The 21,734-nt window shown below is 47.6% G+C and overlaps 1 protein-coding gene across 7 annotated transcripts in view; it reads left to right on the top strand.

Moving 5' to 3' along the window:
* Positions 1–21,734, top strand: part of SIPA1L3 (signal induced proliferation associated 1 like 3) — a 240,868-nt gene that overhangs the window by 88,022 nt on the left and 131,112 nt on the right. For all 7 annotated transcript variants that reach the window (XM_057534114.1, XM_057534115.1, XM_057534113.1 and 4 more), the window contains one exon: positions 10,835–10,901. The gene's annotated coding sequence lies outside the window, so the exon portion shown is untranslated. The remainder of the gene's footprint in view (positions 1–10,834; positions 10,902–21,734) is intronic.

Genomic DNA, 21,734 nt, shown 5'->3' on the forward strand with positions numbered 1-21,734 from the left:
ATGTAAAATGCAGGGACAAGAGTCTGTGAATCGTGTTGGAGTGGTGGGCGTAGTACTCATGCTCTTCCGCATCACACGGCCCAGCACTCTGTCTGGGAGACTTTGCAGCGTCCTCAGTTGTGGTCAAAACAAACTTCACATGTTGGACCACACTAGAGGCCCCCTTGAGAGGGTATCTGGCCCAGGGGTGGAGAGCCCGTGACGTCGGTGTTGGGAAAGGCTCCCCTGGACTTATGTCAGCCCAGGAGGGGCTAATGTGGTGCGTAGTGAGAAGTCGCTTCTAACTGACTGTGACAGGCTATTTTGACCTACTTCCCAGGCATTTGGTAGAATGAAATAAGGACAGAGTTTGGTCAGCTGTGTGAAGCATGCAGCGCCCCCAAGTCTGCCCCTTGTGAGAATAAGGCAGAGGAATTATAGAAACGCTGACGTCAAGGCATCAGATCAGGTCCCTGGCTGTGATCCCGATGAAGCTGCACAGGGCAGGCGGCACAGGTGACAACTTACCTCACGACCACCCGCAGCCCACCACACAGAGCCACCCAGTGGGATGCTTCTCACGCCCCGCTCCTAAAACGGACGAGCCCTATTGCTGGGGAGAGTGGACCTGGAAGGAAGGTGTTGGGTGGACACATGCCCACAGGACCACTGCGTCTCGCCACTCCTGGGGCTCTGTTTGTGCTGTAGTCTGTCATCGTGGTGGCCCTGGAGTTGTTCTCTGTGAAGCTCGGCTTCCCTTCCCCTTTCCTGCTCCTAGACGCCGGATAAGGATGCATTCCTCCAGGGTTCTGGCGTTCCCCTCAGTATGGATGTGGCTGTCAGTGGGGTAGGGGCTCATGACCCCTTTGAGTCATAACTTGTCTCCTGCTGGGCTTCACTTGCAGTGGCTGTTCTCAAACTGAGGCTTCCCCCCTCGACTAGACCACGTTTATTCACAGTGCTCTCTCCCCACTCTTGACCGTGTTCCTTACCCTTTCACCACCACCGAAAAGAAAGAACACTTCCTATCTCTGGAGCAGCATCTCTTCCTCTGTTTCCTCTCCTACTGGTCGTTCATCAGAAGTGAGAGCTCAGTTCTCACTGGCTAATCTATTCCTCTGACCCCCTCAGAGAAGGAAGTACCTGGTTGTTACTGACTCCAAGGCTTTATCTTGCTGTGTGTGTGTGTGTGTGTGTGTGTGTGTGTGTGTATGTGTGTGTGTGTGTGTGTGTGTGTATGAATATTCTCAGGTTTCTGGTTTGGGTAGTTGATGGTGTCTAGTGGACCACTATCTATCTGTGGATGGGAGAGAAACAGGTACAATTAAGGATATTACATGGAGAGAGAGAGAGAATATATGTGTGTGTGTGTGTGTGTGTGTGTGTGTGTGTGTGTATACGCACACACACACACATGGAGAGAGAGAATTCGTATCTTTATTGAAAATACAAAAATATGCCCTACAAAAAATTAGGCAGTGACTGGTCATTTGTTGAAATTCATTTAACAGGCATTTGCTGACCTGCTCTTATTGTGCTGTGTACAGTTTGAATCTGGCAGAAAACCACTTTGGGAAAACTCATAAGACCGTGTGAAGATCACTCTCGGATCTCCCTTTTCTGCCTCACCCCCCGACGGCCAATCCAGCAGCAAGGCTTGTTTGTCCTTGACCTGAAACGGATCTTCACCAGCCGCCTCCTTTCCATTCCGCTGCCCCCCCCCCCCCCCCCCCCCCGCTCCCAGCCGCCACCATCTCTCCTTGGGTGTCACAGCAGCCCCTTCACTGTTCTCCCTGCTGCTTTTCAAGCCCGGCAGTCTCTGTGCAACAGCCAGAGGGGTCTTTCAGAAATGTCAGCCGGAACACATCATTCTCCTCCTCCCCGTCATACTCAGAATAAAGAGCATATGGCCAACCGTGGCTCACGCGGCCCGCGAGCTTCTGCCACATCTCCTAGCACCCCTCCCTCCCTCTCCACAGCCGTCCAGGCAGGAGGGCCTCCTATGAGCTTCTTTAACAGATTCCTCCATCCTCCTCCATCTCCTGGAATATTCTTTTTTTTTTTTTTTTTTTTAACTTTCATTAGAGACTTTATTACCAATCCAGTAATTCAGTCTGGGTAGCCCTTTGAGTGTCTTTTAATTGAGAAATAATTCACATACCATAAAACTCACCCTTTTAAAGTCTACATTTCACTGGTTTTTAGTGTTTTCATAAGACTGTGCAGCCATCACCAGTATCTAATTCCAGTACATTTTCGTCAACCCAGAAAGACACCGTGTACCCACTAGCCGTTACTCTCCTTCTGTGTCCCCCTCCTCCCAGCCCCTGGCAACCACTACTCTACTTTCTGTCTCTCTGGATTTGCCTATTCTAGACATTTCATATAAATGGAATCCTTTGATATGTGGTCTTTTGTGACTGGCCTCTTTCACTCAGCATGATGTTTTCAGTGTTCATCCATGTTGTACACAAATCAGTACTTCATTCTTTTTATAGTTGAATAATATTCCACTGTATGGATGCGCTGTGTGTTGTTTATCCATTCTTCATTTGATGGACATTCTGGGATATTCTTACTTCCATTCTCCACATGGCTTCCTTCTCCTTTCTCTTCAGTTCTGTGTTGAAACTCACTCTGGTTTCCTGCATACTATTTCTTACCATTTGTACTTATGAATATATTTGTTTCCCTGTTTGTTTATCTTCTGTCCCCTGTTCTGGACTGTGCATTTTGTAAGGGCGTGGACTCTATCTGCTTTTGTTCACTGTGTCTACCACCCTGCCTTGCACAGTGCCCAGCGCCGGGTACTGCTTAATAGTTGCTGGATGAATGACTCAGTGTATCTCATCTTGTTCTCATTTTACCTCCTCCTGAGGCAAAATGATTGTAACCCTGTTCTGTGGGAAATTCTCTATCTAGCTTTCTACTTGCTGTATCTAGCTCTCTACTTTAAATAGTGGCAGGTTGCTGGAAGGATTTCTGTGGTGTAAAACACTGCTCCGTTGGTCATCTGCTGTGTAAGTCCACGGTATCATTTGAAAGTGCATGTGGCTGCCAGAAGTAACAATGGTGTAAACTCAATGGAAGGTGGTTTCTCTTGTGAGTAAAATGTCCTGAGATCTGCAGTCTTGGGCTGGGCTGGCAGCTCCACAGTCCTCAGGTAAAGCAAGATCCTTCTATCTTTCTGCTTAACCATGGCTAGCACAAAGCTTTCATCCTTAAGGTGGCTTCATGGTCCACTGTGACTGCCGGAGTCCAGCCAGTGAGTCTGTAGTCCAGGTGGGAATCGGGGTAGGGAATGGCCACAAAAGTGTAGTCCAGCTCTTTGTTCTTGGTGAAGGAATTTTCCTTGAAGTCCCACAACAATGTCTGCGTACCTCTTGTTGACCATCCCTAGCTGCAGGGGAGTTTGGGAGATGTAGTCTTAGCTGAGCATCCCGAGAAGAAGGGGGAGAATGGCTACTGGCTGGGCAGCTAGCACCAACAGGTCTGTTTCCTGCCCCTGGTACCCTGGGCCATGGCAGCCAGCTTCTGCCCATTGGCCTGGGCCTTCAAGCCTCCTCCTTCCCTAAGTGGCCAGAATCAGAGCAGTGCATTTTTCTGTCAGGTTGACCAGAGGGTGAGATTTTGAAGCCCCTCAAGGGCCTTCAGTCGAAAAAACTGACCATGTCACCAGCAATAAGAATGATGGTAGCTCACCTTTACTGAACCCTTACTACATGATAAGTCCTGCTCTAAACATTTTTCATGGAGTCATTTACTTCATCCTCATCTCCATTTTACAGATGAGGAAACTGAGGCACAGAGCGGTTAAGTAACCCTAGACATTCTCGCTGTTAATAATGTTGTTTTTGTTCATTCTTCCCTTTCAACATATATAATGAATAAGAGGATTAAAAATAAAGCCTGACCTATTTTGGTAGATTGACCAGCGTTCTGTCTCCCATCTGATGAGCTGAGGTCTAGAGAGTGCTTTGTGGAAAAGCACTCGGCAGTTGAAGCCACATTGACAGACTGGTTTTATAGGAGTGCAGGAAGGGGCTTAACTCTTGGCACATCCAGCAAATGCCTGGTGACAGGAGGAAAAAGGATCCACAAGCTATGCAGGATTTCCCCGGCCCCTGAGCCTGCGGCTAGCAGACCACAAAGCAGTTGTGCCAGTGGGCTGGGCTTGGCCTTTAAAATCATGGTCTACCTGACTGCTCTTAGAGGTCTGTGGGGAGAAAGAAGGCTGTCTCCAATTCAGGTCCTCTGAGAATTAATTCAGGCACCAAGTCATCTTTCTGGATGCCTCTGATCGGCCATGCTTGGTGGAAATTTTTGATTCCCAAAGTTGACCTCTGAGTTGAGTCTTTTTGAGACACCTTCAGGTCCCTGTTAGTGGCTGTTTGCAGACTCTCCGGGGTGATGGCACAGCCATGTGGCCGCTGGAGTCTGGATGTAGCAGGTGTTTCGCTTAGGAGTGCATTTGGCTGCAAGTATCAGACTACACAGGTGGCATTGTCACTTTAACGCATTGGAGGTTGTTTGTGTCTTATAACATCTGGAGGGAGATAATATGGCTCAGTGGCTTGGCAGAGTGAATGCCAGCGCTGCTCTGACTCTCTTGCCCCCTCATGGCCACAAAACGGCTGCTGCACCCACCTTCCCCAGTGGGCTGGGGGACCCTGAAAGTTCAGCCCTTCTATTCTGAGTAGTGTTCTGGGGACAAGAGGGACCCTCTCAAATCCAGGTGTCATGTCCACACTCCAAGCTGGAAAAAGGCAGACTGGCGAAGAGGCAGAGGACTGTGTGGATGAGTCTGACCCTCTTTGTGAAGAGAACAAACACTTTCCCAGATTCCCTGAATGAGAAACCTTCGCTTACCCCAATGTGAAGATATGCTTCTGCATTATCTAGATACACTTGTATTTTCCTTTTGCATTTAGGTCTTGGATCCATCTGAAAACAATGTCTGAATGTAGAATGAGATTGGGTTCAAGGCTGAGCCTTTCCTCTTAACTCTGTGTTTGGGAAGTGGCATTGTTGGTAGTTCTGGAGCCAGACGCACTGGGTTCGAATCCTTCCTGGCTGTGCCACCTACTTGGCTGTGTGATCTTGGGTAGGCTGCCCCACTCTGTGCAGCAGTTTTCTGGTCTGTTAAAAGTGGGGAATGCTGGTAGACCCGACTACACAGGGTTGTTACGATGGTTAAATGAGTTGATAGTTAACTTGAAAACAGTGCCTGGCATGTAGCAAAATCAAAGCAAAACCTCATGCTTCAAGCCAGAATGAGAATTTGCAAGGCCACGTGGGTCTGGGAACTTGGCAGGGAATCCCAGACCCCAGTCATTTGGGAAGGCGAAGCATGTCACTGAGGTCACCATCTCTTTCTCTTTACAAGAAATTGCCAAACTGTTATGAAAATGTCTGTTCCAATGTACAGTCCCACCTGCAGTGACTTCTCCTTATTCCATAACTTCAGTACGTTTGGCGGTGTCAGACTCTGATGTTCTGACCAATCTGCTGTGCATGAGGTGGTCATGCGTTGATGCTTTTCCTGAGCAGTTTCTCTGCAGGGGTCTGTCGTGTGCCACTGTACCGCAGAGTTACTTGGGCTAGGCTGGAGGCAGGGCAGCCGTTAGACCCTCCGGCACAGTGAAGTCCTCAGAGCCCCGTGTTCAGAGCCCAATACCATGTCGCTTCCCTTGTGGGAGGGGAGGGGCTGGGGAGAGGACAGAAGATGAGGATGTAAGACCCTCGTAGTCAGCAATACAGCCTTAGTCACATTTGTGGACTGAATCAATCAGTGAAAGAACCAGTGCTGAATTGTTAGTGTATGTTATTAATAGAATGTAGGTCATAAGAGAAAACATGATTAATTACAAGATGATCCCAGCGGCTGTCATACAGGATAGTGATTGAGGGCTTAGATTTTCCCAAGGCAAAGTCCTTTCTTCGCAAAGCAACTTTTCTTTGTTGGCAGGTGGGTAGAGGCAGTTAAATGAATGGAGATTTTCCTAAGTCACTGTTTCAAAGACAGGATGGGGATGGGTATAATGGGAATCTTCTCTAAATGAAGGACGACTGAACCACTTTATTAGTAGGTGAGTAGGTCCCTGATGCCCCAATGTGAAGCTCTGGTAAAGTCTAAAAAGGAGAATGCAACTTGTAGCAGAAGGCCCCTGTGGGCTTGGTTCTCCTTCAGCTCAAATCTAAATGCCTAGATCAGCCACTTACATACCTGGCCGCCCCCATCACCGCTTGGACAGGAGGGGTGCATGTGGCCAGGCCCTCTTAGAGGTTGGGTGCCCAGGGTGTGTGTCCTGTTCCGAGACAGAAAGCAGCAGAGAAAGCTGCCGTCTCTGGGCGCAGGGAGAGAAAAGAGCTCGTAGCCCTGGTCCCAGCCTTTGGGGCTGTTAATTCTGTGCACTGGGAAAGCGGGTGCCAGCAACAGTCACAGGCTCTGACCAGTCAGATTAGCCACCCCTTCTTCCTTCCTTGGTCTTCGTGGAGAGGTGCGAATGGATGATCTTTTCCACATGAGTTGAGATGAAATACGAGGGAAGAAGTGCAGGAACAGGAAGGCCCAGGTGCACAGGCTGAGGCTGCCTTGGGGTCAGGAGAGCAGCGCCCTGGCTGGCCGGCCCTGCAGAAGCACCTCGCCCGGAGCCATGGCATGCAATAATGCCAGCTTCACAGGATTTCAGCGAGGCTGGAAACCAAGGTCATTAACATGTAAATACTTTGAAATGTGATATGAGCGATTGGTTTTCAGGATGTTGATTGTGGAGTAATGGAACTTTTGTCGGACACTTCCCTGAAAGCCCATTTTTAAAAACAGAAAAAAGTGGAGCTGCTGTAGGTGAATGGGGGTGCAGAGGCCTGGAGCCTCGCCCGGTGCCCCCCTTACCCTCTGCTGTCTCCCCAAGGACCGTACTCAGGGGAGTTCAAGGTGAAACCTCCTGGGGCTCTAGGGAGGCCTGGCTCTGCCTCCAGCTGGCCCTGGGCCCCAAGCAAGTCATCTCAGCATTCTGAACCTCAGTTTTCTTATCTATCAAGTGGGCAGATCAGACTAGATTGAAGAGTTCTTCACCCAGTTCCTATGAACAGAGGCTTCAGAGATCTTTGACATCCTTGAAATAGTTGTGTGTGTGTGTGTGTGTGTGTGTGTGTGTGTGTGTGTTCCTGGAGAGACATGACATAGTTTTGTTTTGTCAGCTCCTCAGAAGGATTGTATTCACTGGAACATGAAGGAACACTGTATTGATTTCTGAGGTCCCTTCCAGTTCTATCAGTCAGTTATTTCTGTTGTAAATGACAGAATCTCCCCAACTCAAACTGTCTTAAACTGCAAAGGGAAGTTAATGGCTCTGGGACCTGAAAATCTCAGAGCTACCCTGACTGGAGTCTGCACTCAGGTATTCTTGTCAGGAATACACCCTTCACCACTTCTGGATTCTGCCTCTTTCACCTTTCACTTTATTCTTAGGTGTCCATCCCCTCCCTCAGGTGACAAAGAAGACTTCAACAGCCCCTCCCTTACACCCATTTCTTTCCCCCAGTAATCCAGCAAAATTTCCAGGGCCAACTCTGATTGGCCTTGCTTGGATCATGTGTCTCTCCCAGAGCCAATCACTGTGGCTGAGGGGAGGAACCATCAGGCTAGGAGTCAGGCCTGGACACCCTCTCACTCCCAGGTCCTCTCATCTTGGCTTCTATTTCTTGGTATACACCGTGGGAAGTGAGGTGTGCAGCCCTGTGACTGTGACTTACGTGACAGATGAGCCAGGGCTGTTGCTCTGGTGGGTGCTGGAGTTGCTGAGGCAATTCCAAGGGCATCTTCCCTTCCCAGGTGGTGTAAGAGGGGCTCTGGGATGTCTGGGGTCCTGGCTGAATTCCTGGCGCTGTAGCCTGCCTTTGCTGCCATTTCCACAACCCTTCAGCATCTGCTGCGGCCCCTCCTGTGTATCAGGGACCTCAAACTGATGGACATCACAGCTTCCTCCACTTGACAGGGAGTAGATTCTCAGCTCAGAGGGACGTGGCAGCACTGCACGTCACTGCTAATGTGCCTTTAAAGAGCCATGAACATCACTCTGGAGAAAGGGGGGAAAATGAGTGGCAGAAAAGCAATTTCTGATGCAATTTAAAAGGCAGTGATTACAATTTTACAGGAGCTTTATTGCAGGGGCTTCCTGATCATCCCAGGAATTTTTTTAATGGGAAGTCTGGTGATAAAGGAAAATGTTCTGGGTGCTTCGGTTCCCTCCTCGCCTGCCAAGCATCTTGAAAATCAAAATTGTTAGTGTTTCATAGACCAGCCTTAGGGATAGCAACTACCCAAGAGGCTATTTCTGATCTTTCAAAGAGTGTGTGTTTTTCTGTATTTGCTGATTCTATGTAGAGTAACTGTTTCTAATTTTATTTTATGCTTTCCTAAGTGGCTTGGTAGTAAGCTGTGCGAATTGTCAAGAACCGTACTCACTTCTTCCCTTCTATGTTAGTTGAGAGTCATTCGGTTGTGTGAACAAATAGAAATTCAGGTCAGCATGCGTAAGTATAAAAGGAAATGTTTGAATTCACAGCCTGGAACATTCTATGTGTAATGGCTTCAGGGTTGCCAGGACCCTGTTTCCTTCCACCTCCTGGCTGCAGTCCTCTGTTGGTTTTTATGGTCAGATAGGCTCTGAGGCAGCTCCACATATATATCCAACCAACTTAGCAGCCCCAGAGATTTCCCCGTAATCCCAGCACATGTCCTGAGACTGTTTAGTGGACCTGATCAGCCTGGCTTTGGTTCCAGGGCCACCCTGAGCCATCTCTGAGGCCAGGGGCGGGGAAGAGGGGATGCGGTGGCTTTATTGGCCAGGCCTGGGTTTTGTGACACCACTCCCTTCCCTACCAACACATGGATTGGGTCATTCCCACAGGAATTCCATGGGCTGAGTGAGAAAGATGAGGTCCGGAGGGCCGACCTGGAAAGGGAAATGGATGCAGGATGAACCAAAACCACCAATGCTCAGGACCCCTTCCCATACGAAACTCACGAGGATCTGAATCTGCTGCACACCCCCTAGTTGTCACCTTCCCTGGGCACACACTCCACCTTTACCCTATCTCAGGGCTAGCGTAGGGGTTCTTAACCTCAGGTCCATGGACCCTTGAAGGGTCCTTGGATGGAATTTAGAGGATTGTGAAGTTGGCTGGGAAAAAAATTACATCTTTATTTTCTCTACCATCTAACTGAAATTTAGCATTTCCATTCCTTCTGAACAAGGGCCACAAACCACGTTGTATCAGCAACGCCTGTGACTTTGTCGCTGCTAGAGATCAAAACGTTTTCCATGTCACATTACAGTTGTTGTAGGTATTACAAGGTACTGTTTACACTCATCTCTTTCTAAATTACTGTAGTCATTGGACCCACCACTAAGATCTCATAATTTAAAGCATTCACAAAGAAGCACAAATATTACTGTATCTCAGGTTAGGTTTTGTTTTACAGATATTTTGATATCTGAATATAATCGATTTCCCTTGTAATCTTGTGTATTGTATTTTGTACATTTGAACACACGATTCTGAGAAGGAGCCCAAACCCTTCTTCACCAGACTGCCAACAGGGGTCCCTGGCCTGAGAAAGGTAAAGAACTAAGAACCCCTTCTGGCTTCTCCAGAGCCCCTAAGGGCAAGATTATTGAAGCTATCCTGATTCCTGGACTCTGGAAAGTAGGCCAGCTGCTTGCTAGGTTTCCTTCCTCTGAGGCCCCCTGGAGGAGCTGGCTGGCATTTGAGGTCGGCCTTGGCACGTGGGTGGCACGTGGACATGGCAGCACTGGGGAAGGATGGGGAGAGGCCTTGCCAGCCTGCCGTTCGCCCTGTCTGCATTGACCGCCGTGGCCGTGTGGCCTGGCCAGGTGGTCGGGAGCAGGCTCTGGAGCCAGGCTGCCTGGGTTCGTCCCGCCTATGGTGTACTTTTGAGTGGCTGGGCAGCCGCTAGGGTTACCGGGGGAGTGAAATGAGTCGGCGCATTCTGCTAGGCTGGAGCCTGGCACGTAGGGAGTGAGAGTCATCGTTTAGCGTACAGGAGGGTTCTAGGTTGTCCTCTCAGATCTCATCTCCCCGGCTTAGTAAGTGCCTGGCCTAAACCAAAATGTGACGGTGAGCAATGCAGACAAGTGGCTTCTCGGCCTGGAGACATTCATTCATCCATGAAATACCCACTCAAATATGCACAACCATACTAAATATTCAAAAACGTAAATTAATAATACAGAGTTACAAGCCAGTGCTTTTTCTCTGCCACTCCTCTGCTCACAGTTGTCTGAAGGAAATGTCTTTATAATGGGCTTCCAGCTGCCCCGTCACCTCCCTGCTCTCGTGTCCCGCACTCACCCTGCGCCAGGCACACGGGCCTCCTGCTGCCCCTGAACGCGCCCCCACCACCCCTCTCTCTCTCCCTCCTGCCTCAGGTCCTGTGCAGTGGCCGTTCCTGTGCCTGGAAGGCTCTTTCCCAGATAGTCACCCAATTCGTGGTCTCCTGTATTCAGGCCTCTGTCCTCAGGCCTCCTCTGACGTCTCTGTGAAGCGGCAGCCCGTTGCTCTCCTTAGCCTACTTAGTCTCCATCAAGGCGCCGCCGCTCCCTGGCTGAGGACTGTGTTTGTTCAGTGTCTCCCTCCCCTGCTGGAGCGTCTGCTCCCTGAGGACAGCGACTTTGTCTTGGTCACTGGTGTACCCTCGGTGCCTGGCACGCAGCAGGCGTTCAGTAAATATTTGTTGAGGGAGTGACTTCGTGAATGACAGGTGGGTACTATAGCAGGAAGGCTCATGCTGGCCAAAGATGTAACCTCATTTTTTTTCTCTCCGTAGATGCACAGCCTTTGACCTCGGCTCTCCTGGGACCCTCAAGGAGCACTAGTGTCCAGAACATACTAAGGTTGAGTACTGAGATTTGTGTGACTTTCGTTTGCTTAAGTTTTACGGCTCATACATATAAGCCTCTTTATTATTTAAAAAAAAATTTTATTTGAAAGAGTACCAAGGGAAAGATGTATGACTCCTCCCCTGTCCCTCCCAACACCCACAGTCTGACATCTTCCCTCCGAGGACATTGCAGTCAGTAGTTGGGTGGGTGTCTGGCTGGACCTCTCTTCCTGCTCATGAACATTCCTCCTTATCCAAATACACCCTCATTATTTTAATTTCTTACATGGAGAACAAAGAAGCCGTGCTAGATGACGCTTCTGCAGCATGTTTCCCACTGTCCCCAGTGGTAGTGTGTCTTGAAGATCTTTCTTCATAGCATCCATCAGTGTATCACAGTCTTTTTTTTTTTAACTTTTTAATTTCCATTTTAAAATTTACACAGAGTGAAATTCACTTTTTGGTGTGTGGTTCTTTGAGTTTAGGCAAATGCATGCCGTTGTGTGACTACCACCACAGTTAAGATACAGAATGGCCCCATCACCCCATGTGTGGATGTGCTGTTTATCTATAGGCTAAAAGTATAGTGCAGGTAGTTACACGAAATTAAAATATGTACACATGTTAAGTACTTACCTGTAATATAAAGATTTTGAATGTGTTATAATTAGGTTTCTGGGTTTTTTGCTAGTGAGCACCCTCTTTGGTTTCTTTGGCCCAGACCAAGTAAAGGAGGGGGCCTCAGGGTGTGGGGCAGTCCAGGTGGTAGTGGGGCATTCCTAAACGAGGATGTCAACCTTTGTTGGCAGGATGCCACAAGGGTCTTGGGAGAGGGGGTGCTGTCTGATCCTTGAATCACCAAGAGACCCCAATAGCGTGGAAAGTGGGAGAACAGAAGATTCTGGCATCCAGACTCTGGACGCAGATAGTGGTGTTGGCTGAGTTGCAGGGACCAGTCAGTCGAGTTTGGGAACTGAGTGCATCTAGACAGGGGGACTTCCCCGGCGGTCCAGTGGTTAGGACTCCGCACTCTCACTGCCGAGGGCCTGGGTTCGATCCCTGGTCGGGGAACTAAGATCCCGTAAGCTGTGTGGCGTGGCCAAAAAAAAAAAGTTAAAAAAACAAAATCTAGACAGTATCTTCTCCCTTGGCTGTTTCTTGGGTCTCTTCATATTCCTTCATCCTGGTCTAAGGCTCTGCCCGGGTACCTGGAGCTTGTTTGTGGGACAGTCTCTTGGGGCCAGATTTCCATTAAGGGATGTTTCTTGGCACAATTCTGTTTTTTTTTAAACATCTTTATTGGAGTATAATTGCTTTACAAAGGTGTGTTAGTTTCTGCTTTATAACAAAGTGAGTCATCTATACATATACATATATCCCCATATCTCCTCCCTCTTGGGTCTCCCTCCCACCCTCCCTATCCCACCCCTCTAGGTGGTCATAAATCACTGAGCTGATCTCCCTGTGCTATGTGGCTGCTTCCCACTAGCTATCTGTTTTACATTTGGTAGTGTATATATGTCCATGCCACTCTCTCACTTCGTCCCAGCTTACCCTTCCCCCTTCCCGTGTCCTCAAGTCCATTCTCTACGTCTGCATCTTTATTACTGTTCTGCCCCTAGGTTCATCAGAACCTTTTTTTTTTTTTTAAGATTCCATATATATGTGTTAGCATGCGGTATTTATTTTTCTCTTTCTGACTTACTTCACTCTGTATGACAGTCTCTAGGTCCATCCATCTCACTACAAATAACTCAATTTCATTTCTTTTTATGGCTGAGTAATATTCCATTGTATATATGTGCCACATCTTCTTTATCCATTCATCCAATGATGGACGCTTAGGTTGCTTCCATGTCCTGGCTATTGTGAATAGAGCTGCAATGAACATTGTGGTACATGACTCTTTTTGAATTATGGTTTTCTCAGGGTATATGCCCAGTAGTGGGATTGCTGGGTCATACGGCAGCTCTATTTTTAGTTTCTTAAGGAACCTCCATACTGTTCTCCATAGTGGCTGTATCAATTTACGTTCCCACCAACAGTGCAAGAGGGTTCCCTTTTCTCCACACCCTCTCCAGCATTTATTGTTTGTAGACTTTTTGATGATGGCCATACAATTCTGTATTAACTTTTTTATTTTAAAGGAATTTTAGACTTACAAAAAAGTGACAAAAATAGTACAGAGAGTTCACATTATCTACCCTTCACCCAGCATCCCCAAATGCTACCATCTTATACAACTGTAGCACAACTGTTAAAACTAGGAAATGAACACTGGTCTAGTACTATGAACTAAGTTACAGACTTCAGTCATATTTCACTAGTTTTTCTACTGATGTCCTTTCTCTTTTCCAAGACCCTATCCAGGATCCTTACTGCATTTAGTTGTCATGTCTCTTCAATCCTCCCCCAATCCGCATCGGTTCCTCAGTCTTTCCTTGTCTTTTATGACCACGACACTCTGGAAGAGAGCTGTCCTGTTATTTTGTAGATTGTCTCCGTTTGGCTTTGTCTGATGTTTCCTCGTGACAGGGTTGAGCTTACGCATTATTTGGCAGAGGTGAGGTGCCCGCCTCGGTGCACGGCACCAGCGGGTCCCCGTGCCTCGTCACTGGTGACGTTAACCTGGATCACTTCATCAAGGTGCTGTCTGCTGGGTTTCTCCACTGTCCGGTAACTGTTTTTTCCCTTTGCAATTGATAGTTATCTTGGGGGAGGTGCTTTGAGACTACACTTGTTTCTCCTTGAACTTGCACCTGCTCATTTTGGCATGCGTTGGTAGGGCGAATCTTGCCTGCAACAGTTATCACTGTGGTATTTCCCTAATGGTGATTTTTGTACGTCCCTCATTTCTTCTACATTTATGAATTGTCCACATAATTAGTTCTGTTAAGGGAGACCTGTCCCTTCTCCCTCATTTATTTCAGTTATTCGGTTATTAACATATATCTGTATGGCATCATAGATACTCATTTTAATCTAGCTCCTCCCTTTTTAATGCGGTAAAAGGTTCCAGTTTCTGAGTGAATTCCTAGTATTGCCTCTTAAACCGCAGGAGGACCGGCATCATTCTTAAAATGGTAACTAGCGCCTTAGGGACTGGAAAGCAGGAGACAGGGTTTCATTTGTTCCTTCATTCGTTTCTTTCCTTCACTCAACAAATAGGCCTTTGAGCACCTACTGTTATGGTCCAGGCACTGGGGATTCAGGAATGAACAAAACAAACAAAATCCTTTCCCTACAGGAACTGACATCCTACTGGAGGATAAAACAATAAGCAGACAAACGAGTAAATGTGGGGATAAGTGCTACAGGGATCAGTAAAGCAGGAAAGAGGACTGACTGGGAGCAACAGTGATTTGATTTGATTTGATTTGATTTTGATTTTGATTTTTTTTGGCCACACCGTGTGGCATGTGGGATCTTAGTTCCCCGACCAGGGATCGAACCTATGCCCCCTGCATTGGGAGCACGGAGTCTTAACCAGTGGACCGCCAGGGAAGTCCAAGGGGGTGATTTTAGACCAGGTGATCCAGGAAGGCCTCTCTGAGGAAGCCCTGAAGGGAAGGAACAAGGCAGGTCTCCGACCTAATTCTTCCATCTGCCAGCCAGGAGAGCTAAATGAATTCTCTCACTTCTGAACAGGGTTTCAGGAATTGTGGCAAACAGGAAAACGTGTTACCTCTCTGAGGGGCAGCCCCTACTGAGCTCTAGCCCATTTGTTGCCCTGGGGAAATGCCAAGTCTTGCCAGATCTGCTGATATTTTTTCCCCAATAGAAGACAGAAATGAGGAATTCTTGCTTGTCCATCGAACCCAAATTATGCTACATCAGCTAACTTTCAGGGATATGTGGATGAATATCTTTTGTTCATTTTCATTGTATTTATTTATTTATTTATTTATCTATTTATTTATTTTAAATATTTATTTATTGGGCTGTGCCAGGTCTTAGTTACGGCATGCACGATCTAACTCCCCGACCAGGGATCGAACCCAGGCCCCCTGCATTGGAAACGCGGAGTCTTAGCCACTGGACCACCAGGAATTCCCTCATTGTATTTATTCATTGTTACCTTTGGAACAAAAGATACCAGTTTTTCATTTTGGTAGGAATGTAGATTTTGTTTTAAATATATGTATATATATTCAAGTTTAAAAGTGAGTTGATTTAAAGGAACTATTAAGTAAGTAATTGTACAGCTGGGACATAGATGCAGTTGAAAAGGAAGGGTGAAACACAGCTAGTGAGGTTTGGTAAACGCTGTCCTGTCTTGACGTTCCACTCTTTCTTCTCTGGATCAGGGGTTCTCAGCCGGGGACCTGAACTGAGGCTGGCAAACGATGACCATGGACATGTGCCCTGAGCCCTTTGTGTCATGGTGGGTGTATCAGCCAGGAATGCTTTCAGCGGCAAGAACAGAAAACCCAGCTCACGCAGCTTAAACAAATGAGGCTCAGTTTCTCTCCCATAACAACAAACCCAGAGATACTTGGCTGCCGATGTCAGTTCAGAGGCTGAGGGATGTCTGGGCTGGGGCCTCCTTGATTCCCTTGGCTTTTCCCTCATGGTTGCAAGGTTGCTGCTTGCAGCTCCAACCAGAACAAGGAAGGGGGAGAGTCAACTCCAAGCAGTGTGGTTTTTTTTCAGTTCTGAACCACTTCAGCAATCCCAGAAGCCCCCTCCCCAGAAGATTCCACTTACATCTCATTGGCCAGAAATGGGTCACATAGCCTCCCCCTATTTCAAGGAAGGTGAGAAATGTTGTTTGGCTTTTCAGCCTCTCCTGAGGAGGAAGCCAGAGAAAAAGGGAACTGAGAGTGTCAGTTGGGTTATCCAGCCAACAGTGTCTGGCTCCACGGGAGAACAAAAACAATAATAATGAACATTAATGGGTGCAGACTCTACGCCGCGCCCTGCTGTAAGCACTTTACGTGCATGATCTCATTCAGTCCTTCCACCCACCCTATGATGTCGCTGCTGTGATCTCCCCATAGTAATGACTTGGAAACTGAGGCAGAGAGTGGTGACGCCCTTTATCAAGCAGAGGAGCCAGGGTGGGAACCTTTGCAATGTCTCCAGAGCCCTCGCTCTTGGCCACTACACTTTGTCGCTTCATAAGAGGTCCTGGGGTCCCAGACTGCTAGCTATCTGACCTCAGTTTAAATTCTTCTAGGAAGGGAGGAACAGGGCAGCACATTTTGCTTTAGGGAAGTTTTGATCATTAAAAAGCTTCCTCGTGAATCACATCCGTTCTGTGTAACTGCCTCTCACTGGTCCTGGTCCAGTCCTGATGAAGGGCACCAGCCACACATCTTCCTCCTGGCAGCCCTTTGTGGCTTGCAGATGGCAGAGTCTTCTCCTGGCCTCCTTTTCCAAACACACTGTACCTGTGCTTTTAACTCTTCTTCCCAGAATGACGCTTCCAGCCTTCTTTCCTTTCTTGGGGTTCTGCTGGTTGATTCAACACACATTTAATATGCGCCTCCTCGGTGCCCATCCCTGTAGTGTAGTGGTGTGGGTGAGACGGCATCATGGCTGAGTGGGCTCTGTACTCAGGGGGCTCCTTGTCCAGGGAGGGAGGCAGGCCCTCAGACAGTGACAGCCCAGGGTGGTCAGGGCTGTATGGGGGAACCCCAGGGGCTGATGAGAGCCCACAGGAGGTGCCCAGGCAAGCCTGGGGGTCAGGGAGGTCTCCTGGAAGCAGCTTTGGGCTTTGAAGGAAGAATAGAGATTTGTCAGTGAGCAATTTCCCCCCTCTTCTCCACCTCCCCTTTCTTCACTGCAGCTCTCCTTGCTGAATCTCCACCCCCTTCCTCTGTAAGATGTAGGGTTTGGACTTGGGTTTCCATCCGTCCATCCAGCAAACATATCCCACGTGAGCACTAGGCTTACAGGGATACCCTCTTGGATCGAGAGTATTTGGGGAAAGCTCTGTAGGCAAACAACCCAGAGTCATGAGAGTCCTACGAGGGAAAGCCACAGGGCAATGGGAACTCTGAGGAGACACCTGACACTGACTTGGGGCTTCAGGGCCAGCTTCTTGAAGGCTGCGAAATCCATCACAATGGGCTGACACAGTGGCCGAGAGCACAGGCTCCGGAGTCCAGCTAACCTGGGGTCTAGTCTTAGCTTGATCACTGACGAGCCCCAAGTAGGGAGCCTATCTCTGGGAGCTTCTGTTTTCTCCTGAGGTTGTTTTGGGAATTACAACGTGACTGTGAATCTCAAGTACTTAGTGCCTGGCTGAAGTAGTCACACAATAGATGAGATGGTGATGGTGGCCACTTGGATTCATTAGCCTTTACTGCACGGCAGAAGTTAGGCAGCCTGGTCACCAGCCTGGAAGAGAATAATAAGCATTCACTGCTGCTGCTGGGATTATTTATTCAGCAAATAAGAGTGTTTACCTTGTGCCCAGCCCTGAGCCAGCACGGTGCCTGGATATAGCTGGACTGTGCTCTGCAAACAGGGCTTGTGCAGCTGAGGCCTGGGCCAGAGATTTTACAGGAGAAGAGACGAGTTTCCTTGGTGGGTATTGGAAACCCATAGCTTTCGGTCTCCCAGTCCCCTCTCCAATTAGTCCCCAGGCCTTTCAGCATTGGCCTCTAGCGTGTGGGCTGCCCTTGACCTCTGTGGCCAGAACGCATGGATGCTCTCTCTGCTCAGCCCGTCAGCCGAGTCCCAAATTAGACCTGACAGTGTGATTTATTCTCTGGGATGGAGCTGGGAGGGCAGAGCCCCAGTGGGTGATTCCGAGGGAAGGTTGTCAGCCCGAATTAGCCCAGGCCCTTCACGCGGCCTTGCTGTTTCAGCTTCCCCTAACTAATAGGGTTTTCCCAGGGTGTTGCTGGCTTCTGAGCAGCCTCTTCCCAATTCCCAGGGGCTGAGACTTGGCTGTGATCCCTAAGGAGCTGTGTTTGATGAGGGCCCCGAGGCCTCAGGCTCTGTCTGAAGGGAGTGGGGGCTCTGGGTCCTTTCATCTGCCTCATCAGGCATTGAAAGTGGCGATTCCCCAGGGAGTAGTTATGCAGTCTGCCCCTCTCATCCTGAGTTCAGTACTGGCAGCTGAAGGCCACTGCCTTGCTCCTCACCTCCCGGTCTGTAATCACAGCTGTCTCTGCCTTTAGCTGCCTTCATTCATTCACACAGAGTGCCAGTGAGAGGCAAGATTCTGCTGCAGAAGCAAATTAACCCTGAAATCCTAGAGGTTGAACACAGCAAATGTCTATTTCTTACTCATGACCCAAGTCAGGTCAGCTGGGGGCTTTGCCTTGAACCTCAGGGACCCAGGATGGGGCGGGGGGGGGGGGGTCCCCTGTCTTGTAGCATCACAACTGGAACACACAGTCTCCAGGGTCACCACGGCAGGACGAGGGAACTAGAGGGTCACACCGCAGCACTTAGATGCCAAGGCCAGAGTGACGCAGTCCACCTCTGCTCACACCCAGAGCTAGCCGTGTGGCCTTGCCTAACTAACTGCAAGGGGCTGGGATGTGGGAGCATGTGGGTGTTCAGCGAGCAGTAAATATCCTGGCCACAAGAGGCAAGTGTGGTATTTATTAAGCACGTACTGTGTGCCGGGTTTTCTAAGAGGGCTCTGGAAGTACAAAGGGGCCTCTGTCTTCCTGGAGCTCATGGTTTGGTGGAGGAAACAGAACCTCAGTAAGAATTCATAGAAGCAGCTGTGTCATTACATCTGCACTAAGTGCCCTGATGGAGGATACATGACAGCCTATCCGGGGGGACCTGACATGTTTCGAGAGGTCAGGAGATGTCTCTAATAAGGACTGCCATTTGAGGGGAGGCCTGAAGGATGTGTAGACCTTAATGGATGGGGGGAGCATTCCCAGTAGAGGGAACAGCATCAACGGAGTTCTGGAGGTGGGAAGGAGCTTGATTCTGGGAAGGAACTGAAAGGTGGCTAGCAAAGCTGTAGGATACTGAGTCGGGGAGAGGAAGCTGGGGGCAGACCATGCAGGGTCTGCGTGGCTGTGAGGAGGAGTTTGGTATTTGATAACACCTACCTTTTGGAGCTGTTGAAAGAATCAAATGAGCTCAATCATTCTTTCAGCAAATGCTGAGTTTCAACTCTTTGGCAGACAGTGTTTCAGGTCCGAGGGACGTAACTATGAACAAGATGGACAAATGTCCCTGCTCTCATGGAGCTGGCATTCTTGAAGGGGAGACAGATAAGAAACCAGAAAAGAAACAAATAAAATAATTTTACTTCGTGAAAAAACTTCTGACCAATGAAATAGGGTAATTTAATAGAGAGCATTTACTTTGGATTCTTTTGGCTATAAGTAACAGAAAACCCCATTTGTGCCGACTTAAACTGTCAGGAAATGTGTGGGCTCCCCAACCCCAAGTCCAAGTGTTTTTGGGGCTGCCTTCTGGGCTGGTGACTCGGCAGCTCAACATGGATGGCGTGGAGAACCCAGGTTCATTCTGCAGCAGCTGGGCTGTCCATGATGCACTTTTACCTTAAGACAGGTCCCTCCCATGATCATTGGGTGGCAGTTGGGACATTGCAGGGAGTCTCAGGGGTGGGAACAGAAGCTTTTTCAAACTCTGTGTGCCCCAAGGATCTCTGTAGTCCACCTTTGTAGGCAATGAATTACAGGGCCAGTGGGAGAGCAGGGGGGGAGGCTTCTGCCATAGTCCAGATGGGAGACGATGCAGGACAGAACCAGGATGGGAGGGAGTGGAGGGTGAGGAGGGGGGCAGGTTAGGAGGTAGAATGGCCGGGGCTTGCTAACAAGACGGCTGCTGGAAAGAAAGGATGCTGAGCACATGCACGCGTGCACACACACACACACGCACACGCGCGCGTACACACACACACACACACACAGATATCTATCCACCTTGTACTGTGTCCTCCTCTTGTAAAAGTCTTGGTACACATTTGCATAGTACAGGCTCTGAGAAATCTTGCAGGGAAGAAACCTGCTTCTTTGACTATGGAACCTTTTTATTTTCTGAAAGGCACTTAGTAACATGTTCTGCGGAAAAATTTGAAAATTTTTGCTTTAATAATAATTCTCATTTTTGTGGCATATTTGTGGGGAGCTTTAAGAAACCCCAAGGCCTGGGCCCCGCCCCAGAACATTTCACTAGAGTCACCAAGGGTAGGACCAGGCGTGGGATGGGTTTTTTTTTAAAGCTCCCCAGATGTTTCCAGGGCGTGGCTGAGGGTGGGAACTATTGCTTTATTGTGTCCTTCAGTGAGCTTCACGTTATAAAGCTGTGTTGTTTATATGCATGTCTGATTATCAAAGTAATACTTGCTTGTTGTTTAAAAAAGAGAAATCAAAGGACCCAGACTCTGCCAAGATAATCACTTTTTCAAGCCTGGAGTGTTCCTTCCAGATTAAAAAAAAAATACTTGCACTAAAAAAAATACTGTATGTATCCCAAAACAAGATGATTCCCCATCTTTACAAAGAGAAAATTTTTTTTAAAGTTTTGGGGTCTACTTGAAATGTTTAGGGATATTGATGATATAATCAGTTGCCTATCTATATTTTTCAGTTTATTAATTTTGTGACACATTTAGAATCATGACATCAAAAATGTTGAATTCAAAATGTGGCTTAGATCCTCTCACATCATAAAATGTTACACTCTTCACAGGCCTCCTTATCATCATTAGAGCCCCTTTTTTGAGTCATCGACCCATATTTCCAGAGTACATCATTTCCACCTCCATCTGAAGTGCTTGTGATGTGGAACTTCTTGAATCTGTGTATTAAGTTGTTGCTGGAAACTGTATCCCAAGTAGTCATATATCATGAGACAATTTTTTTTTAATTCCCCTTTTAGTTGTATATTGGTGATCTCTAAAGTGTAGCCAATAACTTTTATGTTACATTAAGGAAAAAAAAACACTTTGTTTTTTTTTTAAAGACAGTTACTGAAAATGAATAAATGAAAAAATGTGAACATATAAAAGCAGTTACATAAGCACTCATTTTTGAGTCAATCAGACTAATGATTCCGATATGAATAATAAATGACAGTTTAGGAAAATTCAGTTTCATCCCACACAGCAGCACTTTGCCTCAAGATAGTTTTCAATCTTACTTTACACAGCCTTTTTTCAGTTTTCAAAATTCTAGTTAATTAAATGAATGTTGCTTACAATTATTTGTCCCTGTCTTGCTCTCTGTCTTTAAAGGGCCTCTTTAAGTGACTTATAACACTTGGAATCGTGAGGTCAAGCCCTCGGGAACAGTTCCTGAGTCTATTATAATATATGCCTCCTTTTTCATTGTTGCCAAAACTAGCATCACTGAAATCTTTAGATGCTAATGTGGCTTTTCCCAAGTTGCACTTTGTTCAAAATAAAATAATATGAAAACTTTGAAACACAACTCTTATTGCTGAGGATCATTTTTCAGGGGGGAAATCTTGGTTTATATTTGGGTAGGTCTTGTATTCAAACTAAATTAAGTAGGTTAAACACATACAGTTAGCTCAGTGGTATTTGATCTTCCTGCTATGAGCAATAACTTCTTGGAAAGCCTGAGTTCTCTAACTTGCCCAGCTTAATCTCATTCATTCATTCATTCAGTATTGATTAATTTCCTGTCAGCTACCCTAAGAACCAGTAAAGAGGACAGTAGTACAAAAGGCCCATGTTGGAATCCCAGCCTTCCACTTCTACCTGTGCAAGTGTGGCCAAGGCACTTAACCTTCCCATGCCTCAGTTTCCCCATCTATAAACTAGAGATGATAACACTGCCTTCCTCGCAGAGTGGTTGTGGGGATTCAGGGGTTTAATACAGATCCACAATCCCAGGTGGAATGTTACCCAAATAGACAGATTATCATCACT

The sequence above is a fragment of the Balaenoptera acutorostrata genome, chromosome 19 (assembly GCF_949987535.1).
Source record: "Balaenoptera acutorostrata chromosome 19, mBalAcu1.1, whole genome shotgun sequence".
Classification (NCBI taxonomy): domain Eukaryota; kingdom Metazoa; phylum Chordata; class Mammalia; order Artiodactyla; family Balaenopteridae; genus Balaenoptera; species Balaenoptera acutorostrata.